Consider the following 13,171-nt stretch of genomic DNA (forward strand, 5'->3'; position numbering starts at 1 on the left):
GTGCCTGTACATGTGAAAACTGCTGTCTGGAGCTGGAGAATGCCAGTCAAAGCTTCGGCGGGCGGTTCAATTCAAATTGATAGAGATCAAAACTTTTTTTTTTCTTGCATTCCGTACAATAGACACTTTGTTTTCAATGGAACTAGACTCTGAAGTCGCATTTTAATGTCAGAAATTGATTTTGGTAAAAAATTTTTGAGTAAGTATAACAGATGACTAGTTTTTGCTGGCATCCTGTTACTGAAATTTCTCTGTTTACCGACTAGTCGTTTGTTATACTTGTGGCGTCTCACATCTCTCGCGCTTCAGGCTCTACTCGCCAGGTGGCCAAGCCCATAATAATTCGCTCCCGTCAAGCGGCGAAATTCCCGCATGTAACGAAGAATGCACAGCTATTTTCAAATTAAAAATGAAATGCCATGTAGAGAGTAAGACCCCAGGGGTTGAGAGTCGCTCTCTAAATTTAATTAAGGGATGATTTTTGAGTATTTAAAACAAGGTAGTATAAAATCAAAGAAGCTTATTGCAGGAAAAAGCCTTTCGGCAAAAAACCTGATTTATTATGTCAAAGGGTTGTACATTAGTAAATCATGGCCGAGAATAACAAAATATACTCAAGTAAATTAATATTTGTGTAAGTTTGTGGTGTTTAAAATAATAATTGTACCTTCTCAGAAACTACGGTTGCGATGAATCTGTCGCTTGGATTCATTTAACGTGAACAAGATTGCGAGCAAGGAGCTCGGCTTTTTCGGGTCTGCTGGCCAGGCAGGACCGCTTTTTTCGTTGCCGCGAAATATCGTTAATGCCTCGCTGGGAGACGATGTTTGGTCACGATTGACGCAAGCTTGTAGTCGATCTCAATTTTTTTAGGGTTAAACACGGAGGTTAAAGCGACGTGCAATCAGATTTTTTTTTTTTTTTTTTTTTTTTTTTTTGTTTGATGGAGCGGGGAGGGGAAAATCTTCATAGACACCCCAGCTAATCCGGTGGTAGTGTCGGATTCACCCGATGTGCCTACCGACTAAAAACTAACCTCCCCGCATGAGATAGGTCCGTGAGGACCACTCCCCTAGAATACAAAAGAGCATAAGAGAAGAAAGAAGAAGGAAAATAACGGAGAATTTCGGAGGCCGACTCGCTCTCGAAGAGGTGAGAGAAGGGGGCACTTACGCATCTGGGTGAAGCTCGAATCTTGGCTTGCGCCGGAATAGAGTTAGAGAAGCTTAAATTTTGTGATATTGTATGTGTGTGTGTGTAGATGTGTGAGTCCGCTGGGTATTGTGTATTTGGAAGCGTACTTTTGATTAGTGTAAGTGTTGTATAGGGTTGAGGCCGTAGAGGATACGGCGGATAGAAGGGTGCTCCTGAAGGGAGCGCACGAATTGAAGTCGCGTTTGTTTTGTCGAGATCATGGAGATAGAGATGATGCAACCGATGGAAGAAGGGGAGATTGAAGACCTAGAGTATATTGAGGGTCCTCGGGGTTCTGTGCTAGAGCGCAGGGACGTCTTATAAGGTCAAAGCGACCGGGTTGAAGGTTCGCGAGTGCGGCGATAGTGGGGTTTGGGTGGTCCGTAATGGAGGCGCAGATTTTAGAGGCAAGGACGGGGGCTGCTTGTATTGGACGGACGATGTTGAACTCCTTGATAATCTGGGTATTCCTGCTCTATTGAAAATAACCACGTGGTTTTACCACGTGGTTTACCAGGTAGTTTTTGTCTCAAAATGCCACATGATTTTTAAAACCAGGTAGTTTTATAATACCAAGTGGTTTTTTCACCAAGAAGCTCAATAGTTTTCACAAATATTACCTTTTTCTTCCTAGTTTTATTGATAAATTTTTTTCTTGTCTTGTTAGATACTATCGTAATGAATACTTTTACAAACAGTTTTCTGCGCGATTTCTGTTCCTCTATTGAAAGAAATCACGTGGTTTCACCACGTGGAAAAATCATGTGGTAGGTCACGTAGTTTTATATCATAAATCACGTGGTTTTGTTTCAAATTAACACTGGGTTCTAAAAATCACGTGGTTTTATTACGACTATGTGGTTTTTTAAAAACCATATGGTATTTTTAGACAAAACCACGTGGTTTATAATATGAAACTACGTGGTTTACCACAAGGTTTTTCTACGTGGTAAAACCACGTGGTTTTTTTCTTTTTTTGAGAATATCGGATAAGACAAACAAACATAGCAAATAAGGTAATCTCTATTTTATATTTAGAAGCTGCAATCAGTTCATCAATCACAAAAAATATTTTTCCTACTACCTCCCCCGAAAGTTCGAGTTTCGGTGGCTGTAAATAGGGACGAAAGCTGATATTCCTTCCCTATCTATGCGACATTTATATCACATAGAGGGGTCGGGAGAAAAGCTCCCTGCTCCTTACTTTCCTTTGCGTGAGAGAGAGGTAGAGAGAGTGAGCAGCAGTGCAAACGTTCATTAGTATTAAGTATTTACCTACGCAGCGTTTATTAATTTTTTTTCAAGCTGTGAGAAAATTTGGAGCACGTGTTGAACTCGAGTGTGATCATAAATTTGACGTGCAATACATGTTATCTCTTTCGGTAATGTGTAACGTAGTAAATTTCTAACCTAAATCTGAATATAGAAACAATCATAAGATAATTGTTAAAAAATCTCATTAAAATCTAACTCTTGACTTTTGCAGCAACCAATGCCGAGAGTCGAAGAAATAATCATATTAGCGTATAAATGATTGAATACTGCTGATAAGCAAAAATAATATTTATACGACATCATTTAGTACCTCATAAAATTTGAAGGATTTTTAATAAAATGAAATTGTTTTGACCGACTTTTTCGCATTTCGGGCCTGTTATCATCCACTAACCAACAACCCTCGCTTCACTTTGGTCGTAAATGTTATTGGATGATACAGGCTCTTTACTTTTGCCCTAAACATAATCTACCACTACTGAAGCTAATTATTTACTGATTTTTAATGAACCACAAATTTTCGGCCGAAGCTGCAGGAAAAACAGTATACATTACACGGAACGTCACTTAATAATGCGTCCCGGCGGTTTACCTCTCGGCTTCGCCTCGGGGGGCAACTTCACCGCCGGAGCGGAGAAGTTGTCCCTTGTAATATAATGTACTATGAATTACATGTTGTGTGTAGTTTAAAAATCTAGTTAATACATGTTAAAGAATGATGTTTCTATACTCCAGAGTGTCTTTTTTGGGTTTTTTGTGTCATAACAAATGTAAAAGTACAAAAAAATCATACACTTCAGTTTAAGTTATAATTAGTTTAAGTTAATTAAATTTCATATATAATATTTAAAAATAATATATTACAGCGTCTTACATTATTTTAAGGATAATTATATAATTAATTAATATGGTACGAAAATCACGTGAACTGTCACGTAAAAAATCTCGTGATTTAAACTGTGATCAATCACACGATGCATAGCATGATATTTTCGAGCAAAAAGTCACGTGATTTTATTTAAATTAACGTAAGAAAAAATCATGTTGTAATAAGTATTACAATTATCAAAATTATGATAATGATTATCAGGACTAAGATAAGTACGGTTTTACTTGTAATTACAATTATTACCGTTCAAAACCAGGATTATTAAGATACATGTACGTAATTAAGACTATAATCATCATTAAAATAATTATGTGATAATTATGATTATTCTGATTTTTTAATTATTGGGATGATAATAATATTTATAATAATAACAAAATAATAATAGTCATAATAATAATAATTGTAATAATTTCTACAGTTACGACAGTGGTAACAAAAGTTATGATGATGATGAACATGCTCATTCTTTTTATGATTGAAATGAGTATGATAATGATAATAACGATTATGATAATTATAAAATTATGAAGATACTGAGTACTATGATTTTTTTATAGTAATAATAGTTATTCTAATGAATGAGAAGAATGCAATTGAACGAATCACAATGATAATGATGATTGTGTTTATGATTGAAATAAATGTTATGTCTATTACAATATTTATTAAGACTGAAATGCATACACATACACGCGCGGGCGTACAATGACTATGATAATGTTTATGATTGCGATGATTGTAATTATAATTATAGAAATTATCAATAGTATTATTGTTCTAATCGCCATGATAATCATCGCCCGATACTAAAAATTCATATCAATCCATATGGTTTTTTTTATTGGGCGTAATTATCGTCATAGTCAACATCATCTTTATCACAACAATTATTATCGTTATTAATATGACAGTCATTGAATTTGTTTTCTTAATTATTATCATAATCATATCAATAGCTTAAATAATTCATCATGATCGTAATCACTACCATCTTAATTGTTATTATAGTCATCTCAATTATCATACTCGTTACTGTAATTGTCACGACCATAAACATCACCCAATTTTTATTATTATCATAACAATCCTTATAAAAACTGTAACCACTAGTGTAATCATCTCTATCTTCATCATTATCATAATTTTGATAATTGTGATACTTATTACAATATAAAATTTTTTATTACGTAAATTTAACGAAAATAACGTGTTTTATCACGGGACTTTTTCATGATCTGTAGCGTGACATTTTGCTTGAAAATATCATGTGATGCATTGTGTGATTAATCACAGTATAAATCACGTGATTTCTTACGTGACAATTCACGTGATTTTTGTAAGTAGGATATTACACTTTGAAAAAAAGTTTGCCTCATATGCGAACAACGCTAATGCTTAATTATTAACTATTGGAGATGTGTGTACTAAGACGCTGAAGTCATAAGATGCAATAGTAAAACAATGAAAAATTTTAGTCAAAGATGTTTGAAACATTTATGTACGAATTGCTTAAAATTTTTACACTTTTCAAAACTTAGTTTAAAAATAATCACGTCATATCTTGAAGGGAAAGCAAAATAAACCAAAAAATAGGACTAAAGCTACATTATATAATTGATAGTCAACTGATTTTATTATTTTCACAGAGCTTTTAACTATAAATTATTTATACACTTCTAAACATTTACTTACGTTATGATTGTTACAGACTATTATATATACATCTTTATTTATACTATACATATTATATATACATAGTTTACCTATAATTAACTGAAGCATGCATCTTCATTGTAGACACTGTTGTACGTGCTGCGCTTGGCAACAAGCTTTTGTTATTTGATCTGTAATTAGGTCCACCTACGGTCCCTTAAGTATATAATTAAATAAATAAATAATCTAGAAAAGGTATTGCAAACGTGGTGCTTACAGGAGAACAAAAATATTAAGGTGCACCAAATGAAACGTATATTATTGATATAAATACTTATACTGCAATACGAATTAAAGGTACGCTGTTGAAAAAGTTATTAAATTTACTAAGAATTTTATTAAATTTGATGAACTCTTAAGATATATAGGTATACTTAATCTACAGAATTAATAAAAAGTTTAATGGTATAATAATACAAATTAATGAAATTTTATAAAGTTTTGCCGAAAAATTTTTAACGGTGTACACATCAAGAATAATATATGAATACTTTTAAAAAAATAATCATAATACTATAAATTTCGAGCATAAACAGCAAAGAAATGTACGGAAATCGTGCCAAATAGCTATATTTTGTTTACAATATATTATATAAGACAGTATTATTCTAATCTTTAATAAATGATTAGTATTGAATATAATAATCTCTAATATTATGATCATTTATACAAAACACTTCTTGTTCTTCAAGCTGTAAAAGATAAATATACAGATTTAAACAGATTAAGAATGATTGAACAAATTGTAGCAATCAATTACTATTACAATCACTAAATTATATATTATATAAGAGTAGAGATGAGTGATCTGTTGGGAGTGAGGCGGGAAAATGACTATGAGAAAGTATTTATCTTTTTCCATGATAAAACTCTATGAGGCTCTTTTACCGTCAAGCTTGAATCAGATGGCGCCAGGGCACGTCGCGGCTGTCATACGTACACACCGTCAAATTTACAGTTGTGTATTGTGTTCGTGAGCCTATCTGTGTAATGAGCAAAGCAGAAGACATAATTCCTTTGTAAATGATTGCTGTTGTTTGCAGACAATTTTTGTTTGCATTTACGTTTAAAGATAGTAGGAAAAATGAAGTGCAGTGTAATATCCTGCGATAAGAAAGTGAAATTTAAATTTCCTTCTGATAGTGTGATAAAAAAAAGTGGCTCGAAGCAATTGGGAGACCAACATTTTTGCCGCTCCCAAGTCATGGCTTACCTGTCCACGAGTTTTACTTTTCTTTCACTGACTCTTGCTCCTTTCTCTTTTAAAAGCTTTTTCAATTCTGAAACTTTTAAGCTCCCATAATATTCTTTCTTGTCTTCCTTATTCATTTCAAAATTTCAAATATTGCGCTTTACCACTACACTTTAATTTCCTGTATACATACAATACTGAAAAGTAATGTTGTGTGAGTGAGACGGCCATGACAGCCGCGACGTGCCCTGGCGCCATCTGATTCAAGCTTGACGGTAAAAGAGCCTCATATGCAGAGCTCTTTTTGATGCATACGTCCAATAGTTGCATTGGCCCAGTATACACAGCAAGGTTGGGTATAAGAGGAAAAAAGGAAAGGATTTGAACACGTTTTGTCCTAGATCGTTGGCGGGACTCATCAGTGTGGCTGTGCCAACGATCTTAACCATAGATGCTGGTGTCGAAGGATGGAGTTTTTGCGTATGATATGCATTTACATACCACGGGCGTATGTATAATGGAGCAGAAGGGCTGGACGAACAGTGCAGGATGATGTGCAACATTATTATATGTCGCGAGTCTAACTCTGATCCAAGACTCAAATATTACTATATTCAATTAGTTAAAGCACCCTCCACTGTCATATGATATAGGAGTAGAGATAAGTGATCTGTTGGGGGTGAGGCGGGAAAATGACGTATACGAAAGTATTTAACATTTTCCATAATAAAACTCTATATGCAGAGCTCCTTTTGATGCATGGGACGAAACGTGTTCAAATCCTTTTCTTTTTTCCTCTTATACCCAACCTTGCTGTGTATACACTGAGGGAAACCTAGCGCGTGATCCGTCCTTAAGGTGGCGCGGTTGAGCTGCCGCTTGTTTGGAACGCACGGGACACCAGACTAGCGCGTCAGCTGCACCACTAGACTGGCTTGAGCGTTGAGCTGTTAGGCTAGCGCAAGTACTGCATCATACAGTGTACCATACGTCAAGCATGATAATAAAATCGTATCTGTATTTATTCGTCAATCAAAATTTAAACGTCGATTAAAAGTTTAAACGCATTGTGACTCAGAAAGCCACTTTGTTTCATTTTCCATTTTGAAAAACTTGTTCGTTTTAATCAAAAATTTTAATTAGAATATTTTTCACAAATACTACCACTTTTATCATGAAAAAACAAATATTCCAGCATACGGTGACTGATAAAAAAAATAAAATGTTTTCCTTATTATTCTAGCCAGTATACTGTTTAAACAAATTTCACTATATCTTAATTCCCCTGTCAACCCAGCAATACATACTAAACGATTTATGAATATAGTTAATATAGGTAAAAGTTGTTAATTTTTTTAAATTAAACTTAATTCCGTTATTTCATTTAAATAAAGGCAAGAAAAGAATATCACTTATATTATATTAATATAAATGTACTGTCTAATAAAAATAAGGTTATGTGAGTTTAAAAAAAAGGACATTTATTATGACACCACTTCATGAAGTCATCGGAATATGCTGTATATATTTAAAAGAAGTGGTCCATCTTTCATTTAACGTACATCCGCAATAAATACTAAAGCACTATACGTTACATGAAATAGTTATAAAAAGAGTAAGTATTTATATACTGGTTGCTGTACCATATACCAAGTGCTGTACCGTATGTTTGACTGGCTGACGGACTATAGACACATTTGGTAGCTGCACTATGTACAGTACGTAATGACGATCCACACTGGACGCTCAGTCGGCCCAAGTGGTACAGTATCTCGAATACATTTTTAAAAAACTCCCTATCTCAAAATTACTTTAAAGATCATCCTATCTCGAAATTATATTTAAGAACGTCCTATCTCGAAATTATATTGAAAAACGTCCTATCTCAAAATTATATTGAAAAACGTCCTATCTCAAAATTATATTGAGAAACGTCCTATCTCAAAATTACATTGAAAAACGTCCTATCTCAAAATTATATTGATATAACGCCTCATCTAAAAATAATAAACTATTAAACGAGTAGTTTCTCAAAACAGATTATAATACAAAACTTATCTCAATAAATTTCTATTTTTTTTTTTTTTAAACTGACTTTGTCTAGTTTAAAATAATATTTTCTTACTACTCTACATTTAGATAGTAAAGTTTAAATTATATGCTTTGGCATCATTAAATAATTAATTTACGTAATTAAAACTGTTTAAAATAATGTAAGTAATAGTGGACTCTTAAAACATTATTAAAAGGCGCCTGATATAATTTATACTTTTAATTATTAAAAGTATTAATCTTCAATTATATGTAATTACATTTCATTCATTTTCAACAAAAATGATAGTTTTCGTACCTGGTGGTGCATGTCGCCAGGGCGAGCACCAGGCCCGAGGGACTCCTTGTGCTTACCCTGGTTGGATGCGCACCAGATGCGAACCCTATTTTTCGAGGGGCTGTCCACGGGATTTAAAGATTCAAGAAATAATTACGATTCAATTAGGATGTAAATCTTGAATCACAAAAAAAAATTTAATTTAATTAAATAGCCTTTTAAGCAATCAAGCATCGGCGATAAGAAACCCAATAGTTTATCAGTATATTAATTAGCAATATCTGCCTTGGTGAGTAAGCAACGGTGATTAAAAACCCAACTGTTTTTTTGGAAATTAGGTATTAAAATAATCTTTGAGGCGAGTAAGCATCGGCGATTAGAAACCCAACTGTTTTTCACTAGATTTATTAATAAAATAATCTTTTAAACGAGTAAGCATCGGCGATTAGAAACCCAAGCGATTTTCATTAGATGTATAAATAAAATAATCTTTTGAACGAGTAAGCATCGACGATTAGAAAACCAACTGTTTATTTGAGAATTAAATAAAAAAATGATTTTTGAGGCTAGTTGGCATCAGCGATTAGAAACCCAACTATTGTTTACTGGATTAATTAATAAAATAATCTTTTAAACCAGTAAGCATCGGCGATTAGAAACCCAAGTATTTTTCATTGGATTTATAAATAAAATAATCTTTTGAACGAGTAAGCATCGGCGATTAGAAACCCAACTGTTTATTTGGGAATTTTTTTTTTTTTAATCTTTCATGCGAGTAGGCATCGGCGATTAGAGCGTCAACTGTTTATCTGGGAATTAAATTAAAAAATAATTTTTAAGGCGAGAAGGCTTTGGGGATTAGAAACCTAACTGTTTTCTAGGGAATTTATTTTTAAAATTAATTTCTTTGGAGATTTATGAATAAATATACTAAACAACTGTATGATTTCTTGTCGCCGATGCTTACTAGCGTAAAAGCTTATTTTACTAATAAATTCACAAAAAATAAGTTGGGCTCCGTATCACCACCGCTTACTCCCCCAAAGGCAGATATTTTTAATAAATCCGCTGAAAACCCATTTAGTTTCTTATCCCTGATGCTCAATTGCTTGAAAGATTATTTTATTGATAAATTCACTAAAAACTACTAGGATTTTGATCGCTGATGTTCACTCGCCAAAGAGATTATTTTATTAATAAAATCACCCAAAATCTGTTGCGTTTCTTATCACTCATGCTTACTCGCCTGAAGGCAGATATTACTGACAAATCTACTGAAAATCTGTTGGGTTTAAATAGTCGCACGTGCTTACTCGCCCAAGAGATTATTTTTTTAATAAATCCAGTAAAAAATAGTTGGTATTCTATTCACCAATGCTTACTCACTTAAAAAATTATTTAAATAATAAATTCACTAATAAATTGTTGAGTTTTTATTCGCCGATGCTTACTTGCCTAAGACATTATTTTATTGATAAATGTACTAAAGAACTGTTAGGATTCTAATCGCCGATGGTTACTTGTCAAAGAGATTATTCTATTTAAAAAATCATACAAAATCTGTTGGGTTTCTTATCGTCGATGCTTATCTGCCTAAAGGCATATATTATTAATAAAACTACTGAAAAGCTATTTGATTTTTTTATGCCAAAGCTTACTTGCTTGTACAATTATTTTATTGATAAATCTACTAAAAAACAGATTTGTTTTTAGTCACCGATACTTACTGGCAGAAAGAGATATTTTATCTATAAATAATAATACTTAGCTTATTTTTCACTATTTTTTGGTTTACCAAGTTCTTCTGTTTATCGATTCATTTATTAAACTATGTGTTCATATGCAAGTAAGCCTCAAAGATTATGAAACCCAACTGTTGTTTTGATTATTTAATTATAAAATATGCACTTTGATAAGTAAACATCGGCGATAAAAAAATCATCTGTTTTATATATTATTTATTAAAAGAAGGGTCCCGTAGGCCAATAAGCAGTAGTGATTAGATACACAATTGTTTTTTTAATTACCTAATAATAATATGTGCTCATAGGTAAGTCAGCATCGGCGATTAAAAATCCAACTAGTGTTAGATTGTTTATTATGATGACATGTCTGAAAGCGAGTTAGCTTCGGCGATTTAAACTAAACTGATTTTTAGATAATTTATCAACAAAATGTGCTTATAGGCAAGTAAGCATCAGTGATTAAAAACCCAACTGTTTTTTAGATTATTTATCATAATAATGTTCTCGAAGGCAAGTAAACTTCGATTTGGCTTTCCAAAATAAACCGTTTATTAGATTCTTAAATAATAAAATGGGCGCACAGGCCAGTAAGCATCGGTGATAAAAACCAAACTGTTTTGTAGATTATTCAATAATTTAATATGCCAGAAAGTAAGTTAGCTTCTGCAACTTTAAATAAACCGATTTTAAGATTACTTAATAATAAAAATGTACTTACAGGTTAGTTCTCATCGACGATTATAAACTCGACTTTGTTTTACAATTATTTATTCATAAAATGTGCTTACAGGCAAGTAAAAGTTTTTTAGTATTCTTAATAAATTAAAAATGCTCTTAGGCAAGTAGGCATCAGCGATTAGAAACGATCAGATTTTTGATATTATTAAAAAATAATAGTACGTATATTACGCACCTAGTGAGCGAGGTTAAGAATGTCGCAGATTTCACGTGAATAAACGGATAACGTGAAATCTAGGACATTTTTTAACCTCCGAACGTGGTGCGTATTCTATTTTTCTGCATACCCTCGCCTAAAGAGCTGATTATCTGTTTAAGAGCAGGTTAAATATGAAGCACTGTCGGCGGGGGTATGCAGAAAAATATACTTTCAGGCGAACATAAATCGATGGTTAGAAACCCAACATTTTTTTAAATATTAATATTGAATATAACATGCTCTTAGGCGAATTAGCATCGGCAATTTAGATTTCTGGTATTATAAATAAATAAAATATGTCTTAGGGCGAGCATGAATCGGTGATTAGAAACCCCACAGTTTTTAAGTATTCATGATAAATAAAATACGCTTTTACTATTAATGTCGATTTTATTATTAATACGCTTTTAGGCGAGCAAGCATAGGAGATAAGAAACCCTACAGTTTTTTGATATTATTATTAAACAATATAAGCTTCTAGGCGAGCTTGAATCGGCGATTAGACACCCAACAGTTTTTTAGCATTAATAATAAATATAATTTTGATACTGTTAGACGAGCATGCATCGGTGATTAGAAACCCTACAGTTTTTTAAAATTTTCTGTTAAACAATATAAGCTCTTAGGCGAAAGGAAAAACTATTAAGTCTCCAATTACTGATGCTTACTTGCCTGAAAGCATATTTTTTTAATCATTAATACTCAAATCTGTTCGGTTACCAATTACCAATGCTGACTCACCTAAGAGCATATTTTATTCACTGATAACACTGAAATCTGTTAGGTTTCTAATCGCCGATACTTACGGGCCTAAGTTTTCATTTTATTTATTACTAATACTAAAATCTGTTGGGTTTCTAATCACTGATGCTTACTTGCCTAAGAGCATTTTTAATTTATCAAGAATCCTAAAAATTACTTTTAAACTATTTTATTTAACAACATAAAAGCCCAAAGCTCTGTGAAAAACTTTCTTTTGAACTCGGTGAACTGTACTTATTTTTGTTCGATCTCGGCAAACTGAACTTTTTTTCTTCCGAGCTCGATGAACTGGACTTGTTGTCTTTTTCCTACTTTGGGCGTTTTTTTTAACATTTGGACGTTTATTGCGCTCTCAGTAGATAAAAAAGGGTTGGCACCTGATGCTCATCCAACCAGGGCAAGCACAAGGAGTCCCTCGGGCCTGGTGCTCGCCCTGGCGACATGCACCACCAGGTACGAAAACTACCATTTTTTTTGAAAATGAATAAAATGTAATTATACATAATTTAAGATTAATACTTTAAATAATTAAAAGTATAAATTATATCAGGCGCCTTTTAATAATGTTTTAAGAGTCCACTATTACTTACATTATTTTAAACAGTTCTAATTACGTAAATTAATTATTTAATGATGTTAAAGCATATTATTTACACTTTACTATCTCAATGTAGAGGAGTGAGAAAATGTTATTTTAAACTAGACAAAGTCAGTTTGAAAAAAAAAAATAGAAATTCATTGAGATAAGTTTTGTCTTATAATCTGTTTTGAGAAACTAGTCGTTTGATAGTTTATTATTTTCAGATGAGGCGTTATATTAATATAATTTTAAGATAGGACGTTTTTCAATTTAATTTTGAGATAGGACGTTTTTTAATGTAATTTTGAGATAGGACGTTTTTCAATATAATTTTGGAGATAGGACGTTTCTCAATATAATTTCGAGATAGGACGTTCTTAAATATAATTTCAAGATAAGACGATCTTTAAAGTAATTTTGAGATAGGACGATTTTAAAAATATATTCGAGATAGGACATTTTTCAAAAACATTTTCGAGATACGACGTTCTTTTACTCAACTGACGCGACTGATATAGTCAAGGGCTGCTTGGTTAATCCGCGCAACGGCTG

Source organism: Copidosoma floridanum, unplaced genomic scaffold (genome assembly GCF_036245765.1).
Source record: "Copidosoma floridanum isolate Cflo_tuat_1 unplaced genomic scaffold, Cflo_Japanese_pri ptg000040l, whole genome shotgun sequence".
NCBI lineage: Eukaryota > Metazoa > Arthropoda > Insecta > Hymenoptera > Encyrtidae > Copidosoma > Copidosoma floridanum.